Raw genomic sequence first — 21,326 nt, forward strand, 5'->3', positions numbered from 1 at the left:
ACAGCGGTCAAGAATATCCTGAAGTACTTGAAAAGAACTAAGGATATGTTTCTTTGTTATGGAGGTGACCAAGAGCTCGTTGTAACAAGTTACACCGATGCAAGTTGGAACACTGATCCTGATGACTCTAAGTCACAATCTGGGTACGTGTTTATATTGAATGGTGCTGCAGTAAGCTGGGCAAGCTCGAAGCAGTGCACGGTGGCGAAATCCTCAACAGAATCAGAGTACATAGCGGCTTCAGAGGCTTCATCAGAAGCGGTATGGATGAAGAGGTTCATTATAGAGCTCGGTGTGGTTCCTAGTGCATTGGACCCATTAATCATTTACTGTGATAACATGGGTGCCATTGCCAATGCACAAGAACCAAGGTCACACAAGAGGCTGAAGCATATCAAGCTGCGTTACCACTCGATTCGCGAGTACATCGAAGATGGAGAAGTAAAGATTTGCAAAGTACACACTAATCTGAATGTAGCAGATCCGTTGACTAAAGCTCTCCCTAGGGCAAAGCATGACCAACACCAGAATGCCATGGGTGTTAGGTATATTACAATGTAATCTAGATTATTGACTCTAGTGCAAGTGGGAGACTGAAGGAGATATGCCCTAGAGGCAATAATAAAGTGGTTATTATTTATATCTTTATGTTTATGATAAATGTTTATATATCATGCTATAATTGTATTAACCGAAACATTAGTACATGTGTGATATGTAGACAAACAAGAAGTCCCTAGTATGCCTCTTAAACTAGCTTGTTGATTAATGGATGATTAGTTTCATAATCATGAACATTGGATGTTATTAATAACAAGGTTATGTCATTGTATGAATGATATAATGGACACACCCAATTAAGCGTAGCATAAGATCTCGTCATTAAGTTATTTGCTATAAGCTTTCGATACATAGTTACCTAGTCCTTATGACCATGAGATCATGTAAATCACTTATACCGGAAAGGTACTTTGATTATACCAAACACCACTGCGTAAATGGGTGGCTATAAAGGTGGGATTAAGTATCCGGAAAGTATGAGTTGAGGCATATGGATCAACAGTGGGATTTGTCCATCCCGATGATGGATAGATATACTCTGGGCCCTCTCGGTGGAATATCGTCTAATGTCTTGCAAGCCTATGAATGAGTTCATAAGAGACCACATACCACGGTACGAGTAAAGAGTACTTGTCAGGAGACGAGGTTGAACAAGGTATAAAGTGATACCGAAGATCAAAACCTCGGACAAGTAAAATATCGCGTGACAAAGGGAATTGGTATTATATGTGAATGGTTCATTCGATCACTAAAGTCATCGTTGAATATGTGGGAGCCATTATGGATCTCCAGATCCCGCTATTGGTTATTGGTCGAAGTGAGTACTCAACCATGTCCGCATAGTTCACGAACCGTTGGGTGACACACTTAAAGTTGGATGTTGAAATGGTAGTACTTGAATATGTAATGGAGTTCGAATATTTGTTCGAAGTCCCGGATGAGATCCCGGACATCACGAGGAGATCCGGAATGGTCCGGAGAATAAGATTCATATATAGGATGTCATTTTATGTGAATTAAAATGTCGCGGAAGGTTCTATGGAAGGTTCTAGAAGGTTCTAGAAAAGTCCGGAAGAAACCACCAAGGAAGGTGGAGTCCACATGGGACTCCACCTCCATGGCCGGCCAACCCTAGTGGGGGAGGAGTCCCAAGTGGACTCCCCCTTAGGGGGCCGGCCACCCCCACATATGGGAGGTGGAACTCCCACCTTGGTGGGAGTCCTAGCTTGGCTAGGTTTCCCCCTCTTATGGGAAGTTTTTGGTTCGGGTCTTATTCGAAGACTTGGAGACTAACTCTTGGGAATCCACCTATATAATGAGGGGCCAAGGGAGGGGGCCGGCCAACCCCAAGACCACAAGCTGGCCGCCCCCCTTGAGTGGCCGGCCACCCCCTCCCAAACCCTAGCCGCCCCCTCTCCTCCATATCTCCCGCGTAGCTTAGCGAAGCTCCGCCGGACTTCTTCACCGCCACCGACACCACGCCGTCGTGCTGTCGGATTCAAGAGGAGCTACTACTTCCGCTGCCCGCTGGAACGGGGAGGTGGACGTCGTCTTCATCAACAACCGAACGTGTGACCGAGTACGGAGGTGCTGCCCGTTCGTGGCGCCTGAACCGATCATGATCAAGATCTTCTACGCGCTTTTGCAAGCGGCAAGTGAACGTCTACCGCAGCAACAAGAGCCTCCTCTTGTAGGCTTTGGAATCTCTTCAAGGGTGAGACTCGATAATCCCCTCGTTGCTACCGTCTTCTAGATTGCATCTTGGCTTGGATTTCGTGTTCGCGGTAGGAAATTTTTTGTTTTCTATGCAACGTTATCCTACATTTATAGCTGGAAAAAGCATCGAGGAAGGAGAGGCGATCGCAACCCGCCGTAGAATCGACAATTTGGTCGATGCGCGGCAGCGGAAAGTGGTCCTTTGGGCAATGCTTGTTGAGGCTGGTGAAGTTGATGCACATGCGAAGAACTATCGTATATTTCTTCGGCACCATTACTAGGTTAGCTACCCACTTGGCTTCCTTGAGTTCTCAGATGAATACAGCCTTTCCGAGCCGATTAACTTCTTCGTCGATGGCCTTGCGCTTTGGCTTCAAAAAATTGCATAGTGTCTGTTGAACAGGTTTGGCTTTATGGTCAACATTGAGGGCGTGCTCAGCAAGTTCCCTGGGAATACCTAGCATGTCGGATGGCTCACATGCAAATATTTCCCAGCGCTCACGGAGGAACTGGATGAGCTCACCTTCCTATGCGACAGTAAGGTCAACCGACGTGTTGACTGTTTTCTTCGGGTCAGAGGGATGCACTTGAAGCTTCTTTGCTTCCTTGGCAGCATCAAACTCGTCGGTTTTCGTGTTCCGATTATCGTTAGGTGGCTTCTTGTGATCTTTGAGTACGTCTACAGCACTGAGATCCTCCCTGACCCCGAATTTGGAGGCGATCTTCCGAAAGTCTTTGTTGCAATTATCAGACCAAGAGAAACTTCCATGGACCGTGAAAGCCTGTGTCGGTTCTTGCAACATGTCGACTGTGCTGCCCATTGCTTTCATTGTGCTTGCGAACAAAAGGTTTAAGCCGCTGCCGCCATCCATGAATACCTTGCTCATATTGAATCCTTCGATCTGTGCTTCGAGTACCAGGGCGGCGTGACCTGGCCTGGGAATATCCATCGGGTGATTAGCCCTACAGAATTGGATGCTCTGCTCTAACCAGTCGATCTACTCTGGGATGTTTGCCATGGTGACTTCTGCGAGTTTTACCTCCCGCGTGAATTTTTTTGATTCCCTCTTGGAGACGCCAGTCTTGTGGATCATGTTCACCGTTCCCCACGGTATAGGAAAAACTTCGGTGGTAACGCGAGGTTGGTCCCGTTGAGACTGTAGCGTGGGCAGTTAACTAGAGGCAGTTGTACCTTGTATTGTCGGGTGCACCTGTGTATTAGGGCACGATCTCAATGCTTCACACAGCTTCTGAAGCTCGAGGAACTATCGGCAGTCCTTGAGCAGGTGAGATGCTTTCCTGATATTGTTTTTTTGGGTTGACGTAGGCGTGCAGATAACAGGGAGCATTCAGTTGCTCCATGGATGGTAGATCAGGCATCCGAGGAAGGTGATTCTATCGGCTGCTCCCGGATCTGTTGCAGCTGTTATCCCGATGATCATTATATTGTGACTGGTGTTAACAATGTTGGTGTGATCGGTTGCTTCGTAGCCAAAACCTCTTGTCCTCTTTCGGCGCTCCTGCCGACTCCCGTAGTTATTCGGGTGCCTTCGATTGCTACCACTGTCGTTGTTGTGTGGGCGAGGTTTTCGCATGTGGTCTTCACCATCACCCCAACTGTTGGTGGTTTCCATCAATTTGGTGATGGACTTCGATAGATTAGCCACCATTCGATGTTGATTGAGCTCTGATTGATCTCTGACTAGTCGAACACACCTTTGTGTAGCATCCCACTCCATTTGAGAGACTAAGATGGTAGTGTTGGCGTTTCTATTGCTAGCTCTTCCATCCTGTTGTTGATTTTCCCTGACATGTGCAATGTTATCGACTGCAGTAGTTTCGGTTTCCTTCCTCTGAATCAAAGGTAACGCAGACATGGTATTGCACCGGTCGTGCCGTGGTTAGAGAGATGCTGCGCTTGTCGATGCTTTCTTCGTCAGAGGAGTATTCTATGCCTCACACGAAGGGAGGAGCGTCCAAAACGAGCCCGTGCCTGGTGTCACAGTCGAGGCAGTAGTACAATGTCAGATCCGATGATTCAGAGTCATCAGATCTGACAGACATAGTGGACATGATGCGTTGTAATGATGGCAATGGTGATGTAGTGGTAGTTGAAGTAGCAGTCGATAAATCGGCCACGGTTAGTGATGAAGCGGTGGACATAGCAGTCGATGAAGTCACGGTTTCTGCAGAGCCTGAAGTGATTTGGTCCAGGAGCCGAAGAACGCCACCAGCACTGATGTTGAGATGGACGCTCGCGAACCTCATGTCCATCCCACCGCTCTCGGGGGGGATGGCCCCCGGTAGGCCAAGACCATGGAAAACATGCCATGACAAAGCATTTGTGTACCAGATTAAAGGTTAATCCTGATGCTCAAAGTTAAATGAGAATTGTGCTAAGCTAGTACAAACCGGTATCCCAGGAGGGGTATGCCGGAATACGGAAAGCATAAGAGATTGAGATACCAGGCAAAGATACCGGAGCTCTAAGGTAAAGATACCGGAGCTCTAAGGTAAAGATACCGGAGAACCGACATAGGCTCAACTGTAGCATGTCGGCATTCCAGTAAAAGATTCAACCAAGGACTAAAGGACAAAGATGAGCGAACCACTTCAGCTTTAATCGAAGCCCTGGCGCCAAAGCAGAAGGTGACGTAAAAGATACCGACGAGGTCACCAGTCCCTGATTAAAGATAGAACCGGCGTCAGCAGGGCCAAAGAAACTTTATAAAGTAGCTTAGCTCATCAAAACTTCCATTAGGGTTTCTTCCCTTGTAAGCCACCTCTCCCCCTATATAAGGAGAGGAGGCACACCCCTACGCGGGACAGACGATAGCTGATAGAAGGAGAGATCCATTCTGTATCGTGTAGAACAGGTCCTGTACCGTACGTTCTTCAACCTCTGGCTTACATCCAAGTTAAGGAATACATACCGGAATCTTTTCTCTCTTTCCCTGTTAACAAAACCATCCCCCGAATCGTCTAGCGCACATTCGGCCCCAACTTAAGCCATCCCATGGCATCTGTTGTTCCACCACGACGACAACCGCGTAGGCCCGAGAAGGTCGAACGCGACACGTCGGTGTGAGTAGTGAACTCGAAGGACCCGAAATGGATCGAGTCCCCCCAGATCGGCGATGATGGAGCTCACGGTGATAGTGATGTTGGCGAAGGTGTAGCCGACACGATTGGAATAGCTGATGAGGTGCCTTGAACTAGCAAGTTTCCCACAGACGGTGCCAATTGAAGAGGAGCATACACGACAATTCCCACCATGAGGGGCTTAGGGTTGACAAAATCCTGCAAGTTAGCACTGAGACATCGGATACCAAACGAACAGAAGGCGAGTTTTTACCCAGGTTTGGGGCCCTCCATGAAGTAAAACCCTTACTCCTGCTTGCCTGATCTTGATTTATCGATGAAAAATGTTACAATGGGGCAGCCGATAGACTGCGTTGTGGTGAAATCGCCGGAAGGCAAGGTTTCTAGGGTTTGGTGTATACGGGATTGTGTAGGATGATTTCGATGTCCTCTGACAGGCCCTCTCATGACATTTATATAGGAGACCAGGCCCGAGAGTCCTGCTCGGATTCGACTATGTTACAATGAGATCTAATCTAATCTTTCCTTTTTCGACGTTTCCTCGTCTTGTCCACCAAGAATCTGTCTCCTTCTACCTTTCCTTCATCGCAATCGACGTATTGGTCCATCATGGGCTGCAATGATCTACATGAATCCCTTGTTGGGCTGAAGGAGGTAGCCAATGTTGGGTACCCGAAGGTAATGCCCACATCACCCTCCACTTCTGCCACCCCTAACAGCACCTGAAACCCTAGCGGCGTGACCCTGTGTCGCTGACCTACGCGACACACCTCTTTCTTCATCTATATGGTGATCATGGAGGCTTCGGATCTTCATCAACATGTTACCCGCTTCGTTGATGTGCTTGATAACTCTTAAACGTGGTGACGCTTCTTCCATATGTGTGGATATCTAGGACACGCTTTTCGTTTGGTGCTTGATCATGCGGAACTTCAAATAAGGAAACATCCTCTTACGGCTAGGCGGGAAACACATAGTTGCGGGAGTTGACAAACGACCACATTAACAATGTCATGATATTCATCCTTCTAATACGGTCGTCGAGGGTACGTAAGTGTCACTCCCTCTCGCAAATTATCTTGGTTTATGCACGGTATTTTTTGTTTTGCGCAATGTGTTCCCCAACATCTATCGTGTCAGCGATGGTGCGTCTCGTTGGCATGGCGTGACAAAGTCTCAACGTCGGATGCATTTTGATGGACGATCGCATGACGGTGGTATTGTTCGGAGTTGTGGCGGTGGTATTGTTCGGAGTTGTGGCGGTGGTGGCAACAATCCTAGTGAGCATCATGCTTATCGCTGCCCTGAAGATGGGTCGACAGTGTGTCGTGAGAGTCCGTCGGACCGAATGTGTTCTCGCGGGTCGCCTATGGCGACATGGTTTTTTTTCGAAATGGGGTATCTTCCCAGCCTCTGCATCAATCGATGCACACAGCTGCCTATGGCGACATGGTGATGCCCCCGAATCTAGATGTTGGGGCGTTATTTTGATTTTAGCGTACAATGGACTTGCATTATCTCCCCCATTATTGAGTTTGTACATGTGGCATGGTGGCTTCAAAAAATTTTGATGTATGCTCTTCCCAGATGTTTGTTAAATAAAATAATAATAAACTGTATATAGATGATAGCTGTCTTAACCTGTTTTTTCGAAAAAAGTAGAAAAAAAACTGTACTTTATCCTTTTGGAACATTATCTTGATTCTATATCTCTATTTTTTTCTTTCTACTACCTCTATCTCAGTTCATAGGGCATGCGGGTGTTTCTAGATTATCAATTTGGTCAACATAATATCAATTGTACCACATAAAAATTATATCATTAAAAAATATAATAAAATATAATAATAAATATTTTATAATATATATCTTGTATTATTGTGGTCAAATTTACAACTTAGCAATACACGCAAGCCCACAAACGGAGACGGGGGGAGTACATTTAGTAGGGTGCGTGAGAGGAGAATGGTAAGAGTAAAAGTTAGTCCCTCTGTTTTGATAATATAATGAATTTAATAGGTTATAATAGCTTGCTATATTATAGGAAAGGAGTACACCCTCTGATACGTTTTTTTTTCGAAATGGAAAAATTACCCCAGCTTCTGCATTCAAGGGATGCACACGGCTTTTTTATTAGATTATTCACAACACCTTTAAAGAACAATACAAAAGATCAAACTCGAAGTCACCTCGCTAAACCTAAGGAGGGATAAAGGGGTTGACAAAACACCAACTCACATCATCCAAAAAACCAAATGCCTTCCCAAGCCGCTCAATAGCAGGTGAGAAACACATCCAGTAAAGCAGACTCTCAGCGCACGCCAACACACGCCACAGAAATCACTACCGCCGTCTTCCTCGCACCCATCTTCAAGAGGGATCACCGCATTGACCTTGCTAGACCTGTTGTCGACGTCACCATGATGCCAGACACCTCCACCATCCCGCACACGTCCAGCTGTCCACGCCCGTCTTCGATACCCTGCAGCACCACGCCGCCGAGAATCATCGACGTCAACGTGCTAGATGAACACCACTCCACCAAGATCCACCTCCATCCATTGGCCTCTTCTGACCATCACAATTCCATGAATGATGCCCTCAGGAGGGAAACGACGTGGTAGCGCCGCCATCATCGATCAATGGATCTAGGGTTTCCCCTGGAGCGGCACGAGTGGGAAAACACGGGCTGCAATAGCGATGCGTTCAGCAAGGTAACGACGCGTGAACGCCGCCATCGCCCGCCGTGACCGGAGTCGGTGCTCGGTTTTCACCGGCATCCATGCTTTCCCAACTCCCCTTCGAGCCCAACCGGCCAACCACCTCCGGTGGAGGAGACCACCACCACCATGACCAGGGCAACCGCCCATGGCGTCCTCGTGTCGCGGAACAAGCCCAGAAACATCCACGAAGCCGTCATCGTTGTTGACGCAGCAGCAAGGCATGGCCGTAGCCCTCCCGAGCCCATCAGGGCCCAGATCGGACCCGAACCACCGCCGCCGCCCGCCAACGATGGAGATACGGACGCGCGGTCGATTTCGACCATTTCGGCCAACGCAAACGGACACGCAAATATTTTTGAATGCTGAAATGTGTCGCCCCGTTGGAGATGCCCTCAGCTCTTCTTCTATTGCAGCTTCAGTAAAACGTGTTGGGATGAATTGGATATTTCTCTGGCAAGCTACAGGAGATAGACTGGAGATTGTTCAGCAAGTAACGAAGCCCGGAGAAAACTTATGTTCATGGAATGATTTATGTTAGCTTCCTGGAACGAAGGAAAGAAACAGTTGATTCTTCAAAGGTATTATCCAGATATTCGTGCTTGGAAAGCTAGGTTCAAAGCTGACCCTCTTAGTTCATATGAGTAGGACAAAGGATTCCATTCACCATTTCATTTAGAACTTTTGTTGAGGCCTTTTTTAAGTTCTTCAAGGTGGCCTGTCACCTAGTCCAAACGTAAATATTTAATTTGTGCCTTTGAGTTTATGAAAATGAAAAGAGTAGGAGTCCTACTGTTAGGGCGCTAAGAAATTTCTTTATCATAATAGGAGGAGTACGTGAAAAAAAAAATAGTTGTGCCCACCCTCTATTTTTTTTTTCCTGCGTCCACCACTGTGCATGACGAGATGGTTAACAAGCTCCCCAGTGAAATCTTGATCAATCAGGTTTCCAGGCGTAAACCATGTGGCTGGTCTAACGCGTACGTACTACAGTAGTTCCACGCATAGGTCTTAAAGCCATGACATGATGTCATCAGGGTGTAAACCAAGTGGCAGCCGCCATTGGTACAGCTCCAAAAGTCCACATGTAAGCTGAGTCAAGTCTGGAAATGTCATGCAACAGCACTACCTTTCAAGAACCTCCTGTTTTTAGGTTTCCATATATGCAATCGTGTTTGTTCATACTGGCTGCGAATTCACTGCTGCCGGATGTTTGCAGCTGAAAAGCCACATGTTTCTCGTATTAACCTCTGTTCCTAAAACTGAACTGCTACGTGTGAACTCCAGTACTCATCCTGTAAAGACGAACTATTTCGTGTGAAATTCTTCGTACGCTTGAATACTTTCGTCCTTCCATTTTACATCGATTCAATTTCCTTCAGTCAGTTGTCTGGCCAATGCGGTTGTGTGTGGACTGACCCGCCAGAGGATGACACGCCACACGCAGAGGACATAATGCAGATATAGATATAGTAGGCGTTAGTGACGGAGCTAGGATTGGAGCAAGCCCCGACCAAAAACTAAGCGCAAGAAAAATTCGTAAAAAACCTCTTGTAATAACACAGAAAATATGGTACGATAACAAGCATTAACATATATTTTCAGATTCATTGTTAACTCTCGGAGAATGTACATAAGAAATGACCGAAAAATTTGAAATAGTTGAACGGGGATACAAAAGATGGTACCAAGTCACTAGGTTTGTTCGTCTGAGCCTCCCATGACTTTACCAACAACCTCATGGACACTAGAGACCTACTAAGATGCAAGAATATTTCTTAATTAAGGAAAAGCACAAAAATGAAGTGAGATAATCAACCGTTGATACAAATATGAAATCTCAACAAAATGATGAGGTAAAATTCATCTTCGTGATCTATATCCTTGAAAATGATATAAAATATTATCATTGTTGATAGAGTAAAACAATATAGCATACCGTCTTATAATTTATCCAATCATCGCCCATTTTATTCCTCAACTCAGTCTTGATAATGTTCATAGTCTTGATGTTCGGATTGAGGATTTGTTGATGCCTTCGCTCTTAAGATCAGTGAAAAATATATCTTCATCTTTTGTTCCTAAACAAGACATCAATCATAAACAATTGTTAAACCATATTTATTCACCTTCTATTTCCACTTCCCAATACCTATCTACTATAACAACATGTTACCTAGTTGAGACGAGCAGCAACTGAGCGAGAGATCAATTAGCAAGACTGCAGGAGTTAAAGGCTTGGGGGCAGAAATTGAACGGCGGCATGTACAGCAGTGCCGGAGGCCGGAGGCCGGAGACGGAATGATGGGTGGCGGCGCGCGGCGGAAACCGGCAAGGCGGCCGGCGTGGGCGTGGCCGCGTGGAAGCGTGGCGGCGGCTCCCAGCAACGGGTACCCCTGGGCGTACGGGCATACATGCGTATGGGATCACGGGAACAGCGAGCGGCTTGCAGCAAGATTGGAGGCGAAATGACCGGTCGAGTTGGGCTGACATGGCCTGCGCACCGGGCCAAATTATTTCTTCGGTAGTACTAAGAATAAATTTTTCCAGCGCCCCGGGCCATGGCCCTTGTTGCCTTGGGCCTGGCTCCGCTCCTGGTATGCGTACGTGGATGCGCACTCCACCCCATAGAACGTGGTTGGTAGCCTTCAAGCGATTTTGACAAAAATAACCATTTTTTAAAAGAAAAGTACAGACTGACCCTCTAGCCAAAATATTTCACCGAACTAACCCTTTTGTGTGGCGCCCTTCGTAATGGCGCCACACCTCACTGTTTGGCGTCCATGCGTGGGGCGCCACACATCCATGCCGACGTGGCACAGTCGACGCTGCGCGCCGTTGACCAGCCGACGTGGCAGGATGTGTGGCGCCGTTCCCATGGACGCCACACTTTGAAAGTGTGGCACCGATGGCAAGGGTGTCACACATCCACTTAAGTGAACCACCCGCGCCCGCCCGAGCCCGACCCATCCACACTCCTCTCTCTGTTTCACTCGCTCAAGAACAAGGTGGCTGGCTCTCTCTCTCTCTCCCCCCTCAAATCCCTACCCAAATCCCTTGTATTTCCTCAGATCTGTCCGTGGAGATCGTTCCCAACCCGTTCCTTGAGGTAATCTCCTTAGTTTCCCTTGTTTTCATCCAATGAATTGATGGATTTGGTTGGATCTACATGTGAAACCCTAGATGTGAAACCCTAAGTTGATTTGAGGGTGGATGTAGATTTGGTTGGATCTTAGGGTTTGTTGAAGTAGGATAAGTGGTAAGGCTAGGTTGTATGGGTAGAAACCCTAGGTTGATTTGTGTTGATTATGGTAACTAATGAACACATGTATGTATGTGTTGTTCACATTATGCTAGGGGGTGGAAAGAATTGTTCATGTTTATCATGTGGACAAGGATGCTTTTTTGAAGGAAAATCTAGAGTCGGACTCGGAAGAGGTTGACTTGGTGTTTGACCGTAGCCCTAGCTTTGCCGAGGTGGTAGCACAAGTGAGAATTGAGTTGAATTGGAATGAGACAAATGAGGGTGTTGAGCTAGAGGGAAGACATAATGTGGGGTTTGGAATGCACACCCGTTGGAAGACAATGCGTATCAACTCCGAGCAACGTTGGTCCGTTTACAAGGAGACGGTGGTCGAGTCACAAGACAAAGCTTTGGAGTTGTTTGAAACCAAGATGGTTGATGCTCATATCGAGCTTGACCTTAACCGGTGCTCCTCCCCCGTTGAAGCTAGGAGTCCACCACCCATGAGCATGACGATGATGATAATGGTTTCGAGATGAATGACAACAATGTCAGTGATGGTGAGAATGGAATTTATGAAATAGGATAGCAAAAGAGTGATGGCTTCAGAAAGGTTACCTGCTCAGCGGTAAGAGTGTCCAACTAAAATAAAATAAATGGTAGTACCTTCCCATTTTCCGTCATATGAAATTGTCAACAACACCCGGATTTTTAAGTCCAGATGCCTATTATGCCATTCATCGCAATCCCAGGAATATTGTTTTTGCGAGACATAATAGATTGATATCACAACGCATCATTCATTACAACACATAATCGTCTTACAACAAAGGATCACATGATCCAGTCTTAATACAACACAGTGGATCTAGAGATCCTATTACAAAACACATAGCGGAAGCGAAATAGTAGCGGGCGATGCTCGCGGGCCGCCTGACAGTGGGCTCCACTGTCAACGCCACTTAACTCGCCGAAGCGGTACGAGTGAAGGGGGGCGCACGATTAGAGAGGGATCAGACGGTGTTGGTGCACCGTCATCTCCGGCGAGGAGGAGCTTCTGGTGCGGCGAGGTTAGGGGGTCGGCGAGCTAACCAGGGTCCGGCGAGCGGCGGCGTTGACGCGAGGCGACGTGGTCGACGACAGCGAGCTCAACGGTGGTCGTGGGAGCTCCGGGGATGGACGAAATCAACGACGCCTTCTGCAGCTCCGCCGCGGCGGCTCCGGTGAAATTGCGGCGGCTGGGAGTGTAATCGGCGAGGTGAGGTGGTCAGGGAGGTTCAGGAGGGAGAGGGGAACTCGATGGTGTGCAGAATGGCGGCGAGGGAGTCCTCCTTTTATAGGGGCGCGAGGTGGCCGGGGGTGCGGGCAGGTCGTCGATGACGACGGCGAGGGAGGTCACGCTGGGCCAGAGGGATGGTGGCGTCCTGTAGGCGACGTCGAGGCGGTGCTGACGCGCGTCGTGGCGCTGCCAGAGGAGGACGGAGCAGCTCGGGAGACGTCATGTACTAGCGCGGGTACCGCGGATGTAGTCAACGATGACGGTGGCTACAAGGTTCCCGCGGTCCAATGGCGGTGTCTGGGAGGTAGGTGGTGTCGTTGTGGTGGCGTAGGAGAGAGGAGGGGGCAGGAGATGGTCGGAGTCAACGGGGAGCGTGCGTGTACTGACGCGCTCTGGGACGTCACCGGGCGCGTCCATGCCGATCCTGGCAGGTGCTGAGCGTGTCTGGGCGCGTACGGGGCGGCCAGTGTAGTGCGTGTCTCGGTCGTTGGAGGGGTACCAGCTGGTCGAGTGGAGTGAGGAGAAGAGAGGGGACATGGTTGGGCACGGGAGAGTTGACCAGAGAGGGTTTGGGCATGTGTGTGTGCATGACATGCTCGGCATGGTTGCAATGGTGATGATTTTGTGTACCTCCCTTTGTCTCTGGTGCTTGTCATGCAGCAAGGGTACAGGAGAGGACTCAAGGTGATCTCAGATGGATGGTGTAGGCACAAATCTGTTGGTTAAAAGGATGTTGGGAGTTGGCAGAGATGTTGCCTGCCAAGTGTTTGACAAAATGGCCGCAAGAAAAATATTTTTGAATTTTTGAATGAATTTTGGTGGAGTGTCATCATATAATAGTTGAAGTATAGTTGTGATGGTGGTACTCAAAATTGAGTTGAATTGCAAAATCACAAAATGTGTATGATCTTAAATTTGTTTCATAGTTGCAACTTTGCTTGATCACTATTTGAAATTGAGCAAGAATTTGCAGGGGTTTGATACGTCTCCGACGTATCGATAATTTCTTGTGTTCCATGCCACATTATTGATGATATCTACATGTTTTGTGCACACTTTATGTCATATTCGTGCATTTTCTGGAACTAACCTATTAACAAGATGCTGAAGTGCCAGTTGCTGTTTTCTGCTGTTTTTGGTTTCAGAAATCCTAGTAACGAAATATTCTCGGAATTGGACGAAATCAACGCCCAGGGTCCTATTTTGCCACGAAGCTTCCAGAAGACCGAAGAGGAGACGAAGTGGGGCCACGAGGTGGCCACACCCTAGGGCGGCGCGGCCCAGGCCCTGGCCGCGCCGACCTATGGTGTGGGCCCCTCGTGCCGCCTCTTTACCTGCCCTTCCGCCTACAAATAGCCTCCATCGCGAAACCCCCAGTACCGAGAGCCACGATACGGAAAACCTTACTGAGACGCCGCCGCCGCCAATCCCATCTCGGGGGATTCTGGAGATCTCCTCCGGCACCCTGCCGGAGAGGGGATTCATCTCCCGGAGGACTCTTCACCGCCATGGTCGCCTCCGGAGTGATGAGTGAGTAGTTCACCCCTGGACTATGGGTCCATAGCAGTAGCTAGATGGTTGTCTTCTCCTCATTGTGCTTCATTGTTGGATCTTGTGAGCTGCCTAACATGATCAAGATCATCTATCTGTAATACTATATGTTGTGTTTGTCGGGATCCGATGGATAGAGAATACTATGTTATGTTAATTATCAAGTTATTACCTATGTGTTGTTTATGATCTTGCATGCTCTCCGTTATTAGTAGAGGCTCTGGCCAAGTTGATGCTAGTAACTCCAAGAGGGAGTATTTATGCTCGATAGTGGGTTCATGTCTCCGTGAATCTGTAGGGGTGACAAGAACCTCTAAGGTTATGGATGTGTTGTTGCCACTAGGGATAAAACATTGGTGCTATGTTCAAGGATGTAGTCACTGATTACATTACGCGCAATACTTAATGCAATTGTCTGTTGTTAGCAACTTAATACTGGAGGGGGTTCGGATGATAACCTGAAGGTGGACTTTTTAGGCATAGATGCATGCTGGATAGCGGTCTATGTACTTTGTCGTAATGCCCAAGTTAAATCTCACAGTACTTATCATGACATGTATGTGCATTGTTATGCTCTCTCTATTTGTCAATTGCCCGACTGTAATTTGTTCACCCAACATGCTTTTATCTTATGGGAGAGACACCTCTAGTGAACTGTGGACCCCGGTCCTATTCTTTACATCGCATACAATCTACTGCAATACTTGTTTTACTGTTTTCTGCAAACAATCATCTTCCACACAATACGGTTAATCCTTTGTTACAGCAAGCCGGTGAGATTGACAACCTCACTGTTTCGTTGGGGCAAAGTACTTTGGTTGTGTTGTGCAGGTTCCACGTTGGCGCCGGAATCCCTGGTGTTGCGCCGCACTACATCCCGCCGCCATCAACCTTCAACGTGCTTCTTGGCTCCTCCTGGTTCGATAAACCTTGGTTTCTTTCTGAGGGAAAACTTGCTGCTGTGCGCATCATACTTTCCTCTTGGGGTTCCCAACGAACGTGTGAGCTACACGCCATCAAGCTCTTTTTCTGGCGCGGTTGCCGGGGAGATCAAGACACGCTGCAAGGGGAGTCTCCACTTCCCAATCTCTTTACTTTGTTTTTGTCTTGCTTTATTTTATTTACTACTTTGTTTGCTGCATTATATCAAAACACAAAAAAATTAGTTGCTAGCTTTACTTTATTTACTGTCTTGCACTCTATATCAAAAACACAAAAAAATTAGTTACTTGCATTTACTTTATCTAGTTTGCTTTATTTACTACTGCTAAAATGAGTAATCCTGAAGTTGAAGTTCGTTCATTTAAGCAACAAGGGGGAGAATGTTTAAAAGATGCTTGGTATAGAATTAGTGATGCTCATAATAGGTGCACTAAGAAACACTCCACCACTATCCTACTCAGGAATTTTTATGTTGGTATCTCTAGCTGGAATAGATATGTTCTTGATTGTCTCGCGGGAGGTAACTTCCTAGGCGCTCCCGCTTTAGAAGCTAGTTGCATTATTGAGAGTTTATTTGGAACACCACCTGTTAATGAAACTAAAATTGAAATCTCTCTTGAGGATGTTATGAAAAAATTGGAAACCATAGAGAAAAATTTTCCGAGTGTTGAAACTAAATTGGAGATGTTACTTGATAAAACTGATGAACTTGATAAATCCTTAGGAGGAATTGATGAAAGAATTAGTGTCCTAGGAACTTGTGTTGAGCTTGAAAAAGCTATGGGAACCTTGGGTTCAACCTTTTCATCTATAAAGTTTAGAGAAAAAGCTTATGTGGGTAAGGAGCAAAAGTTTATGTATGTCTCTAAAGTGCCTAAACCAAAGAAATATTATTATAGGCCTAAAATTGAAAAAGCCCTTAGTACCACTACAGATGGGGGAGCTTATGATATCAATGCTTCATCTCTTGATAATACTTGATACACACTTTCTGCGCCTAGCTGAAAGGCGTTAAAGAAAAGCGCTTATGGGAGACAACCCATGTTTTTACTACAGTACTTGGTTTTTATTTTGTGTCTTGGAAGTTGTTTACTACTGTAGCAACCTCTCCTTATCTTAGTTTTGTGTTTTATTGTGCCAAGTAAAGTCGTTGATAGAAAAGTTCATACTAGATTTGGATTACTGCGCAGTTTCAGATTTCTTTGCTGTCGCGAATTCCGACCTGCCTCCCTGTAGGTATCTCAGAAAAATATGCCAATTTACGTGCGTGATCCTCAGATATGTACGCAACTTTCATTCAATTTGGGAATTTCCATTTGAGCAAGTCTGGTGCCATTTTAAAATTCGTCTTTACGAACTGTTATGTTTTGACAGATTCTGCCTTTTATTTCGCATTGCCTCTTTTGCTATGTTGGATGAATTTCTTTGATCCATTAATGTCCAGTAGCTTTATGCAATGTCCAGAAGTGTTAAGAATGATTGTGTCACCTCTGAACATGTTAATTTTTATTGTGCACTAACCCTCTAATGAGTTGTTCTAAGTTTGGTGTGGAGGAAGTTTTCAAGGATCAAGAGAGGAGTATGATGCAATATGATCAAGGAGAGTGAAAGCTCTAAGCTTGGGGATGCCCCGGTGGTTCACCCCTGCATATTCTAAGAAGACTCAAGCGTCTAAGCTTGGGGATGCCCAAGGCATCCCCTTCTTCATCGACAACATTATCAGGTTCCTCCCCTGAAACTATATTTTTATTCCGTCACATCTTATGTGCTTTGCTTGGAGCGTCGGTTTGTTTTTGTTTTTGTTTTTGTTTGAATAAAATGGATCCTAGCATTCAATGTATGGGAGAGAGACACGCTCCGCTGTTGCATATGGAAAAGTATGTCCTTAGTTTCTACTCATAGTATTCATGGCGAAGTTTCTTCTTCGTTAAATTGTTATATGGTTGGAATTGGAAAATGATACATGTAGTAATTGCTATAATGTCTTGGATAATGTGATACTTGGCAATTGTTGTGCTCATGTTTAAGCTCTTGCATCATATGCTTTGCACCCATTAATGAAGAAACACCTAGAGCTTGCTAATTTGGTTTGCATATTTGGTCTCTCTAAAGTCTAGATAATATCTAGTATTGAGTTTTGAACAACAAGGAAGACGGTGTAGATTCTTATAATGTTTACAATATGTCTTTTATGTGAGTTTTGCTGCACCGTTCATCCTTGTGTTTGTTTCAAATAACCTTGCTAGCCTAAACCTTGTATCGAGAGGGAATACTTCTCATGCATCCAAAATCCTTGAGCCAACCACTATGCCATTTGTGTCCACCATACCTACCTACTACATGGTATTTCTCCGCCATTCCAAAGTAAATTGCTTGAGTGCTACCTTTAAATTCCATCATTCACCTTTGCAATATATAGCTCATGGGACAAATAGCTTAAAAACTATTGTGGTATTGAATATGTACTTATGCACTTTATCTCTTATTAAGTTGCTTGTTGTGCGATAACCATGTTTCTGGGGACGCCATCAACTATTCTTTGTTGAATATCATGTGAGTTGCTATGCATGTTCGTCTTGTCTGAAGTAAGGGAGATCTACCACCTTATGGTTAAGCATGCATATTGTTAGAGAAGAACATTGGGCCGCTAACTAAAGCCATGATTCATGGTGGAAGTTTCAGTTTTGGACATATATCCTCAATCTCATATGAGAATAATAATTGTTGCCACATGCTTACGCATTAAAGAGGAGTCCATTATCTGTTGTCCATGTTGTCCCGGTATGGATGTCTAAGTTGAGAATAATCAAAAGCTAGAAATCCAAAATGCGAGCTTTCTCCTTAGACCTTTGTACAGGCGGCATGGAGGTACCCCATTGTGACACTTGGTTAAAACATGTGTATTGCGATGATCCGGTAGTCCAAGCTAATTAGGACAAGGTGCGGGCACTATTAGTATACTATGCATGAGGCTTGCAACTTGTAAGATATAATTTACATAACTCATATGCTTTATTACTACCGTTGACAAAATTGTTTCATGTTTTCAAAATAAAAGCTCTAGCACAAATATAGCAATCGATGCTTTCCTTTTTGAAGGACCATTCCTTTTACTTTTATGTTGAGTCAGTTCACCTATTTCTCTCCATCTCAAGAAGCAAACACTTGTGTGAACTGTGCATTGATTCCTACATACTTGCATATTGCACTTATTATATTACTCTATGTTGACAATTATCCATGAGATATACATGTTATAAGTTGAAAGCAACCGCTGAAACTTAATCTTCCTTTGTGTTGCTTCAATACCTTTACTCTGATTTATTGCTTTATGAGTTAACTCTTATGCAAGACTTATTGATGCTTGTCTTGAAGTGCTATTCATGAAAAGTCTTTGCTTTATGATTCACTTGTTTACTCATGTCATTTCCATTGTTTTGATCGCTGCATTCATTACATATGTTTACAAATAGTATGATCAAGGTTATGATGGCATGTCACTCCAGAAATTATCTTTGTTATCGTTTTACCTGCTCGGGACGAGCAGAACTAAGCTTGGGGATGCTGATACGTCTCTGACGTATCGATAATTTCTTGTGTTCCATGCCACATTATTGATGATATCTACATGTTTTATGCACACTTTATGTCATATTCGTGCATTTTCTGGAACTAACCTATTAACAAGATGCTTAGAAGTGCCGATTCTTTGTTTTCTGCTGTTTTTGGTTTCAGAAATCCTAGTAACGAAATATTCTCGGAATTGGACGAAATCAACGCACAGGGTCCTATTTTGCCACGAAGCTTCTAGAAGACCGAAGAGGAGACGAAGTGGGGCCACGAGGTGGCCACACCCTAGGGCGGCACGGCCCAGGCCCTGGCCGCGCCGACCTATGGTGTGGGCCCCTCGTGCCGCCTCTTTACCTGCCCTTCTGCCTACAAATAGCCTCCGTCGCGAAACCCCCAGTACCGAGAGCCACGATACGGAAAACCTTACTGAGACGCCGCCGCCGCCAATCCCATCTCGGGGGATTCTGGAGATCTCCTCCGGCACCCTGCCGGAGAGGGGATTCATCTCCCGGAGGACTCTTCACCGCCATGGTCGCCTCCGGAGTGATGAGTGAGTAGTTCACCCCTGGACTATGGGTCCATAGCAGTAGCTAGATGGTTGTCTTCTCCTCATTGTGCTTCATTGTTGGATCTTGTGAGCTGCCTAACATGATCAAGATCATCTATCTGTAATACTATATGTTGTGTTTGTCGGGATCCGATGGATAGAGAATACTATGTTATGTTAATTATCAAGTTATTGCCTATGTGTTGTTTATGATCTTGCATGCTCTCCGTTATTAGTAGAGGCTCTGGCCAAGTTGATGCTAGTAACTCCAAGAGGGAGTATTTATGCTCGATAGTGGGTTCATGTCTCCGTGAATCTGGAGGGGTGACAAGAACCTCTAAGGTTATGGATGTGCTGTTGCCACTAGGGATAAAACATTGGTGCTATGTTCAAGGATGTAGTCACTGATTACATTACGCGCAATACTTAATGCAATTGTCTGTTGTTAGCAACTTAATACTGGAGGGGGTTCGGATGATAACCTGAAGGTGGACTTTTTAGGCATAGATGCATGCTGGATAGCGGTCTATGTACTTTGTCGTAATGCCCAAATTAAATCTCACAGTACTTATCATGACATGTATGTGCATTGTTATGCTCTCTCTATTTGTCAATTGCCCGACTGTAATTTGTTCACCCAACATGCTTTTATCTTATAGGAGAGACACCTCTAGTGAACTGTGGACCCCGGTCCTATTCTTTACATCGCATACAATCTACTGCAATACTTGTTTTACTGTTTTCTGCAAACTATCATCTTACAACAAATACGGTTAATCCTTTGTTACAGCAAGCCGGTGAGATTGACAACCTCACTGTTTCGTTGGGGCAAAGTACTTTGGTTGTGTTGTGCAGGTTCCACGTTGGCGCCGGAATCTCTGGTGTTGCGCCGCACTACATCCCGCCGCCATCAACCTTCAACGTGCTTCTTGGCTCCTCCTGGTTCGATAAACCTTGGTTTCTTTCTGAGGGAAAACTTGCTTCTGTGCGCATCATACCTTCCTCTTGGGGTTCCCAACAAACGTGTGAGTTACACGCCATCAGGGTTGTTTCGGGCAAAGTTGTTCACCTTGATGTTGTCTTGGATGAGGTGCAAAGAGTTGTCATAGTTTAGTTTGAAAATCTTTCAAACCAGAGGCTCAAAGTGGGTATGCTGATAAAAATGTCACATGTGACCATTAGTGTATGTGAGTTGGAAAATCCTTTTATTTTCATTTTGATTTGGTTTTTCTTGATCCTACTGATGTGGTTGAGTGTTAAAATGGTATAAGAAAGTAATCCAAGCAATGAAACCAAGTTTGGTGGCCTTTTGCTCAAATTTGCATTTTTGGCCATTTCTTCTCATATGCCTCTATGGACATTTTGAATTTTCTTTATTTTGTTTTGTTTCAACTTGGATTGGCTTTGTTGAGTACTAGGTAAGGTTTCTTAATGTTTTCAAACCATCTAGCAAAGGTAGATCATGTTCTAGACCTAATTTTCAAATATAGTCTTAGACTTATATGTGTATTTCTATTTTTATTTCCTTTCCTTTTTATTTGATCAAAGGGCATGGTGTAGGGTTCATTTAGGGTTAGGTGAGGTTTAGTGTTGATTCCAAACCATTTGGGCAAGGTAAAGGTGCTTATGTCAAGTTTTGGTAATATGGCTATGTGCCACATATGCCTCTATGCATATGTTTATTTTATTTTTGTTTCTCACTTGATTTGTTTGGTAAGTACTAGGTTAGGTTTGTTGATGTTTTCAAAACCTCTAAACAAGGTAGAAAAGCCTAGGTAAAAGTTTTACCAAAAATAGCCATAGGCACATAGGCCCTTTTCTTATTTAATTTCATTTCTTTTTATTTTGCTTATAATGGATGGTGAGAAGAGGGGTGAGGTTTAGGGTTTAGTGGGGTCTAACAATGGTTCACCACTATTTAGAAAAGTAAGAAGGGTATTAGTCAAGATTTGCATACTAGGGCTATATGCCCACATATGTCTTTTTATTTTATTTTAGTTTCTTCATATTTGACCTATTTGGTTTTGAGAAGGTTAGGGTTTTGGGTTTTGGAATTATGTTCAATGTAATAAACAAACAATCATGGCAATATCA

This window comes from Lolium perenne, chromosome 3 (assembly GCF_019359855.2).
Source record: "Lolium perenne isolate Kyuss_39 chromosome 3, Kyuss_2.0, whole genome shotgun sequence".
Taxonomy (NCBI): domain Eukaryota; kingdom Viridiplantae; phylum Streptophyta; class Magnoliopsida; order Poales; family Poaceae; genus Lolium; species Lolium perenne.